The sequence below is a fragment of the Rhinatrema bivittatum genome, chromosome 16, assembly GCF_901001135.1.
Source record: "Rhinatrema bivittatum chromosome 16, aRhiBiv1.1, whole genome shotgun sequence".
Taxonomy (NCBI): Eukaryota; Metazoa; Chordata; class Amphibia; order Gymnophiona; family Rhinatrematidae; genus Rhinatrema; species Rhinatrema bivittatum.
The window spans coordinates 17,388,632-17,396,954 of record NC_042630.1 but is presented as its reverse complement, the minus strand read 5'-3'; the positions used below and the strand labels follow the sequence as shown (position 1 = coordinate 17,396,954).

Here is an 8,323-nt window from a genome sequence, read left to right as displayed (position 1 = left end):
GGTGTGGGCACGCCACATTAAGTTGAGAGAAGCATGGGTGAAAGCGCCGCAATGGTTGGAGTAAGACTGGGCTTTAAAAAAAAAAAAACCAAACAAACACGGCAGCGTTCCAACGGTTACAACCGCCTCTTGCGACCGACGGCGTGCGTGAGCCTTCGGACCGCCCTCCATTCGGGCGTCGCGACCTAGGCGCCGCGTGCGCCTGCGCTCGGCGACGGCGGCTCTCGCACCGTTGCCGGGGAGACGCGTCCCTCTCGCTCGCCGTGCCGGGTGCTGTGCGCGTGGTTTGAGGACGGGGGAGAGCGCCGGTTCCCCGCTGCCCCTTTAAGAGTTTGGTTTGATATTTGACTTTGTTTAAGAAAAAGAGCGCGACTGTAACGAGTTAAAGGAGGAGGGGGAAACAAAATAAAATACGAGGAAGAAGCCGCGCCTGTTTGGAGACACGGGTAAGGTCGCTCCCTGGCGCTGTTGCGTGTTGCCCTGCGCGGGATGCGGTGTTCGAGATGTCGCCTGCCGTGTGCAAGACATGCCAGCTGTGGTTCTTAGCGTACAAAAGAGTAGCCCCCCTGTGCAAGATGGACTTTCCCCCACCCAGGCTGCCTAGAGGCGGTGCCCGTTATGTGCCTCCTCATATAGGAGCGTTTGCCAACGCAAGTCAATCACGCTCTCTACAGGCAGGGCTGCTGCAAGGCTCTGAGGTGCCACAGTTGAACCTTACAGCCATGTATTCACCCCCAAGCCCTCACCTCCTTACCCTCCCAGTTAAAAGGGCATTCAAAAACCAGTCTTTTGAGGTGAAAATATCACTTACGAAACCCTCTCCAGGGAAGGGGGAAGAAAGAGAGCATGCTATCAGTTAAACGAACCCCAGAAAAAAAAGGGGGCAATGCTGCTACTATGTAACAAGCCAGGGCAAGACTGAAAAAGTTACCAATGGTTATTGAATGGCCAAAAACTTAAATGGCCATGAATAGATGTCAGAGATTCAGGTAGGGGGTTTGCATGTCACAGCCCCATTGACTACTGCTGATAACTTGCAAAATCCCAAGGTATAGAACTTTGACTGAAAATGTCTTAAAGCACAGAATTCTGACAGAGAGGGATTTGTGAGAGAAATGTACTGAAAAAACAGTCCTATCGAACAGAGTTTCACTCTTAATGTCAAGGGGAATCAGATGCCTTGGGTACCTAGTTCTCAGTGGCAGGTCTGGAGGTAGAATTGGGTCCCCCAGGAGGATGTGGACCCCAATGGTGAACTAGGAGGCAGAGTTGGGTGCCCCAGAAAGGTGTAGATCAGGAAGCAGTCGGGTCTCTTCAGAAGGGCGCCAACCCCAAACAGCATACTGGAGGGTGGAGTTGGGTCCTCCAGGAGAGCGTGGATCCCAGGTTCCTCCCAGGAGGATGCAGATCCCAAGCAGCAGACCAGGAAGTGTTAAGTCCACTAGGAGAGCATGGACCTGTCAGTGGAGTGGAAGTGGAGCAGATGTTTAAATACAGCAATTCTCACTAACCCAATTGCATCTTTTCACATGTGTGAGACTTGGGATAAAATAGGGAGTGTAATAATAATTGATTAAGTGGGAATGCAAGAGGACTCTCTTATTCTATATGGGGTATGTTATGAGGACCAACAACCCCAAATAGCTAAATATTAAATGTTCTTCCTGTCTTGTAGAGATATGTATAGTTGCATAGCCTGAGACTAATAACACAAGTAAATAAGTGTGCTGTTTGATATCCTGTTAGCAATGTACATAGTCATGTAGAAATATCTATAACTACATAGTCTAATAAACTTGTATATATTTGTACATATTGCCAGCCTTATTCACAGTCCCATTTGTTTTTCTGGGGTGAGGGGTGGGAAATCTCACCCACTAACACCTTCTTCCCCAGGAGAGAGCACCAGACATCAAGCAGGGCCGGTGGGAGGTGTTAGGTGAACTACTAGGTGGCTGCCTAGGGTGCTGGAAGCGGGCAGGGCGCCGTGGTTGATGTGAGGGCATCATGTGGCGCCCGCGCAATCTCTCTCTCTCTCCGTGAGATCACCAGAGAGAGAGGGAGCTCATGAGGTAGGGTGATGTCACTGCCTAGGGTGGCTGAACATCCTTGCACCGGTGCCAAGAACATGAGGACCTGGGGAGGCTTGCGCCAGGTTAGTTCTGGACAGAGGAATGCCCCGCCAACTTTTCAAAACAATTGATGGTGCTAAACTCAACAAAATCATGAAAGAACTTGAACAAACTAATGTAAATCAGTTATTTACTATCTCAGATAATAGAAGGACCAGGGGGCACTCCCTGAAGTTAGCAAATAGCTCATTTAAAACAAATCGAAGAAAATTCTTTTTCACTCAGTGCATAGTTAAGCTCTGGAATTCATTGCCAGGGGATGTGGTTACAGCAGTTAATGTAACTGGGTTTAAAAAAGGTTTGGATAAGTTCCTTGAGGATAAATCCATAAACTGCTATTACAGTAACTTAATAAGCAATAGTGGCTTGTGATCTATATAATGTTTGGGTACTTGCCAGGTACTTGTGACTTGGATTAGTCACTGTTGAAAACAGGATACTGGGCTTGATATACCCTTGGTCTGACACAGTATGGCATTTTTTAGGTTATGTTCTAATTCTTCATAGAAAAGTGTGAGGAGGATTACTGTAAGGGCATGTTTGTTTATTTGATTTATATTCTGCCTGCCACTTCAAAGTGGATTACATTTGGGTACTGTGGGTGAGAAAGAGAGAGAAAGAAAGGTTTGTATTTCCTCCATTGTTGTACTGCATACAGAGTCTGATTTGTTGCAGTTTCCAGTTCACTGCATGTTTCTATTTATACTTCATGGTCTCTTTGTTCTGTATTTGGTGAGGATTCTATCTGTGTTCTGCATGTATGACCAAGGTGAAGTATTCTGCTAGCGTGTAGTTTTGTGTAGGAATCTATAACAGCCTGGCTTGTTCTGTTTTCCTAATAGGAGGTGTATTTGTGTCTTAAGGCCAGTTATAATATTTGCAGTATTGTCTTTTCATAGGTAGGGTTGTTACTGTTTGACTGCTGACAGTTAGTACTGTTTTGGTATGGAATGTTTAGTATATTGTAATGGTAATTGTTTATCCATGTCTTTCTGAGGGCCAAGCCTACACCCAACATGTTACAATAGACCTAATACCATATGGGTTCAAGTATTTTTTTTCAGGGTTTTCTTGTTGGCACCACAGCTATGCATGCACATAAAATATATATATATATTTTTGGAAGTGATATTTTTACCTCAGAAGACTGTACATTTTCATGTAAAATCTTATTGTAAATGCATAATTTTTAGTTGTGTATGTGGGGAGGAGTTGGTGCAAAGCTGTAAGGTTCGCCTAGGGCATATTATACCCTTGCATTAGCCCTGCTCACTCACACACCCTCCCTCACCCATACTTATACACTTCCTCTCACACACACACACTCCCCCTCTCCCTCTTTCCCTGGAAGCACAAGTGGCACCAACGACCTCCTCCTTCAGCCTACGTGGCTCAGAGAAAGAGGAGAGGTCTCATTAGCTGCGGGACTGACATGGCTCCTGCTCTTCTCTCTTTGGCGGATGCTCTGCTTCCTGCTCCTTCTTTCTTCAGCCTTGCCGGCCGATGCTGCTCCATGCCTCCTGCTCTTCCGGGCCATTGCTGCAGCTTGTTCCTACTGCGGTGATGGCATTCTTCATTCCACCCGCATAGCCCCACACCGCACCACTTCCTATTCCAGGCCTGCAGGGGCGGGAAGAAAGACCCCCCCCTCCCCCATATTTTGGGGCTCTAGAAAGCTCTCGTGTAGATGCCACTTGTCACATACGAGTGTTTCCAATTCCTGTGCAAGGCATACTATGGGAGATGGAGCTCAGTGCATGAAAATGTCACTCTAATTAGCACTAATCATTTTTAAAATGCTGCTAGATATATGCAGTGCTGTACAGATACATGAAAATGAAAGTACCTGCTCGTGGAGGTTATAGTCTAGTCAAGACAAAAATACATGACGAACACTCCCTATGATATGAGCGTATTACCCAATAAGTACTCCCTTTGATATGGTTATGTTATTTAACCAGAGCCATAGTATGCCTGTGGCTAATATGGCCATGGCCATAGGTGCCACTACCGAAAGGTGCCATAGCGCTGCCATGTGGCGTCTCAGTAAGTGGAAAAGCAGTGTGGCTCATAGTCTTCGGAACGGGGTGGGGGGAGGGGTGCAGACAACTGGAGAAGCCTCATTGGTGGCAGTGGGGACAGTGCATGATTTCCTTAATGCTCTCATACTCGTAATGCTGCCGTGATCCCCTCACTCACCCTCCCTGCTCCTGAAGAACGGAAGGATTGCGGCCTTGCAACGTGGGCTGCTTTTTCCTACTTGGCTGTCGGCACCTGATGACATTCAGACACTGGCAGCGGGGATGGAGGAAGCAGCTCATGCTGCTAGGCTGTGATCCTTTGATTCCTTGGGAGCAGGGAGGGTGAGTGAGGAGATTGCGAGGGTGAGCAACATTAAGGAAATCATGCACTGGTCACCGGCGGTGAGTGAGGGGGTTGTGGGTGAGAAGGTGTGGGAGGGGGAACAAGACTGCTGGGGACTGGGAGGGGACTGGGGAACAATATTTCTGGGGAGTAGGGGGGCTGGGGAATAAGGCTGCTGGGAAAGTGGAGGTCTGGGAGGGAAGGGGGCTGTTGAGCATGACTGCTGGGGAGTTGGGCTTCTGGGATGGGAGAGGTGTCTGGAAAGCAAGACTTCTAGAGAGTGGGGTTTCTGGGATGGGAGAGGGGTCTGGAGAGCAAGACTACTGGGGAATGTGGGATTTGGATGGGGAGAGGGGACCGAGGAGTAAGACAAGTGGGGTGTCTCAGAAGAGAGGGGAGCAAGACCGCTGGGGAGTTGGGGGTCTGAGAGGGAAGAGGGGGCTTGGGAGTAAGCGTGCTGGGGAGTGGGCATCTTAGAAGGGGCTTGGGAGCAAGAATGCTGGGGATTGGGGGTCTAGGAAGGGAGAGGGAGCTGGGGAACAAGTCTACTGGGTGCTGATAAGCAAGACTGCTGGGGATGGGTGTATGAGAGCCAGAGAGCTTATGCTTCTGTGTATGCATATGAGAGCCAGAGATCCTGTGCATGTGTGTATACATATAAGAGCCAGAGCATGTGTGTGTGTGAGAGCCAGAAGCCTGTGAGTGAGGAAGAGAGAGGTTATGTGGGTGAGATAGGTCCTGTGTATGTATGTTTGAGAGAGAGAGAGAGAGTGGGGGGGGGGGGGGAATGAATGTGAGAAAGGGGCTGTGGAATTTCCACTTACTATAAGACCCTGCCGACCACCTTTTCAATTTTGGCGGGACTGTACTGCTTCAGAGGAGGAGGAGGTGTGTGCTCTGCCTTGCCCTGCTGGAAGGAACCCAAAGTCAGAGCTAAGTCAGCCCCCGTGGCTGGAAGTTGTTCCCTTGGCCATGGGAGCATTAAGAAGGAGACTGCTGCTGCCTGCTGCTTCGTGGGGGAGGGAGAGTGAGAGAAGACAGCATGTGTGTGGGAGAGTGAGAGAGAGTATGTGTATATGCATGTGGGAGAGAGAGAGCATGTGTGTAGGATACTAACCCTATTTCCTCTCTGCCTGCTAATCCTTGACAATTTTGGGGCATCTGGAAATCAAAAGTTCCCAGGTATGGATAACAGGGATTTTTTTGAAATCCTTATTAATTTTAATTATTGGGTGGTGGTTGTGTTATTTGAAATATTTTATTGGTGTTTGGAAAATTATGTAAGTTTTTAATTATTGAATATTATTATATTCATTAGTTTTGATTTATTCTTTTTATTGGTATGGTTTTACTAATTTTATTTTATGAGGCATGGTAATGCTTCTGTTTCTCCATTGTTGCAATACATATAGAATTTGACTTGTTATGTTTTTCAGTTCAGTTTTTGCCTGTACATTTCGATTTATACTTTATGGTCTCTTTATTCTGTATTTGGGGGTCTCTCTGTGTTTGTATGTGAGACTGAAGTGAGGTGTTCCAATAGCGTGTAGTTTGTACAAAGGGATCTATAGCAGCTTGGCTTGTTCTGTTTTCCTAATAGAGGGTGTATTGGTGTTAGGCCTGTTTGCAGTGTTAATGTTCATAGGCAGAATTGTTGCTGTTTGAGTGCTGGTAGTTAATGGTGTTTTGATATAGAAAGTTTATTGCATTGTAATTCTGTTTTCTTGTGGTGCTCTGAGGGTCATGCCCAAGATGCATTACAGTAGGCCTAATATATGAGTTCCAAGGGTCTCTCTTGCTTTTTTGCAGGGTTTTCTGGTTGGCACCACAGCATATTGTAAGTGATATTTTTATCTTGAATGTCCTTTTTCATGTAAAGTCTGTTATGAATTCATAACTTTGAATTGTGTGTGAGGAGGGTGTGATGAGGCTGCAAGGCTATAAGGTTTTCCTAGGGTGCCTAATACCCTTGCACTGGCCGTAAGCATTGCTGTACAAACATTTAGTAGAGTCTCCCAACTTGTATTATGTGTTGTGTAATAGGTCCTCACCTATTACACAACACTTTTTCCCTTGGCCATAGGCGCCATATTGCCTGGCTATGGCTCTGTGAACAACGCTCAGCACTGACTCTGTGCAAGATGTGTTATTGGCTGGGTCTTATTATATTATTCCATTAAAATATTATCCTATGCAAGTTGTGCCGTTTGGAGCTCTAAGGGAGAGAGAGAATAATTCAATAGAGTACATTTTTCTCACTAAGTCTTATTGAATACTTTCACATGGTGACCTTGTTGTATAACACCTAGAGCTTCCCAAACCAGTCCTTAGGACGCCTCAGCCAGCCTGGTTTTCAGGATATGCACAATAAATATGCATGAAATAAATTTGTATTTATCGGAAACTTACTATATATACTTATTTCCCTGGTGCATATTCATTGTGCATATCCTGAAAACTAGAGTGGCTGAGGGGATCTCCAGGATAGGTTTGGGAATTTCTGATCTAGACCAAATCTCAGCAGTGTGTCCACTCCTACTGAAGCAGGAAAGGAAGCAAAGAGAAAAAGTGATATTTTGTCTGCATGTTGCCCAGTGTGAAAGGAAGCCCACCCTTCACTTCAGTACTAAGTCTAATGATGGCGAGATGGGTAGTGCAACCCTTCAGGTGAAGACTAGCTCCCTGGTACAGTTACAGGCCCTGGTGATACTGTTTATGGCTGCACAGTAGCAGGTCACAGACTTCAGCAACTAATGAAAAAAAAGGAAGAGGGAGAAATAGAGTTACATGGACTCCTGAAGATAAAAAGGAGGTAATCATTCCATAAAAACACTGTCCCGCACAAGATATACCGTTGGTGATGTCTGTCTTTTTACTATACCTTTGGTGTCTCTCTTATTGTATAAGAACATTTCCCTGTGCAAGACCTACTTGATCTCTTACTGCAGAAGTATCCACATATTCTGTTGACAATGTCTGTCATCATACAAGTGGTATCTAGTTATCCTGTAAAATTGGTGCTTTGCAAGAAGATCACGAGACAGGTGGCCCTCAGCCAGAACCTGTGTGAGGCACCACTCTTCTGCAATAAGATGAGCAGAGATTGTCCCAGGAAAGCCATCCGTAGTACATGTTTATCCTCGGAATGGATATAGAGAGTGCCAGACGCTCTGCAGGCAAGACCAAGATTGGATTTGCTCAAGAGAGCTTTAGTGGACACTGTGTAACAGTTGTCATGGTGAGAGCTCTTGTACATATTTTGTTTTCTTTGGTATTCTTCTTTCTCATCCTATTCTCGGTTCTCCAGCTGCTCCACAGCTGGAATTCCTGGTACTTAGCGGAGTGGCACAGTGGGGGCGGCTGACAATGTGGTACGTGAATCTCCATCTTGATGAACAAAAAATGAGCTGTCGCTTTTCGTCCATCCCACATCGCAGCAGCTGAAAAAAAAATGCCTGTTGAAAGGATGTTTATAAAAAAAAAAACAGGCCTACCTTCTTATTTTTATTTTACAAAACAAGCAGGTACCAATACTTGAGAAGCAAATCACTTGTGAACAGCGGGTACAGATAAAACATCTACAAAGCTAACGCTTTCCCCTTTCAGCCATCATCCTCCAGACATAAAGGGCAGGGTTGAGATCTCTCACTAAATGCCCACTAGTTTAGTGCACAACCACTAGTAGAAAATGGAATAAAAAGAGCAGACCCAGGACCAAGATAAAAATGATTCAGAGATGATGCTGTGATTGAAATCACACAGGTTTCTACATCAGATAACTTAATCTTGAAAGTTTCTATACATTAGCATTGGATTATTCTTATAAG

The 8,323-nt window shown here is 45.8% G+C and overlaps 1 protein-coding gene across 1 annotated transcript in view; it reads left to right on the top strand.

Moving 5' to 3' along the window:
• Window positions 1-251: 251 nt before the first annotated feature.
• Window positions 252-8,323, top strand: part of DNAH2 (dynein axonemal heavy chain 2) — a 392,322-nt gene continuing 384,250 nt past the window's right edge. Inside the window, exon 1 of the mRNA XM_029581921.1 lies at window positions 252-446. The gene's annotated coding sequence lies outside the window, so the exon portion shown is untranslated. The remainder of the gene's footprint in view (window positions 447-8,323) is intronic.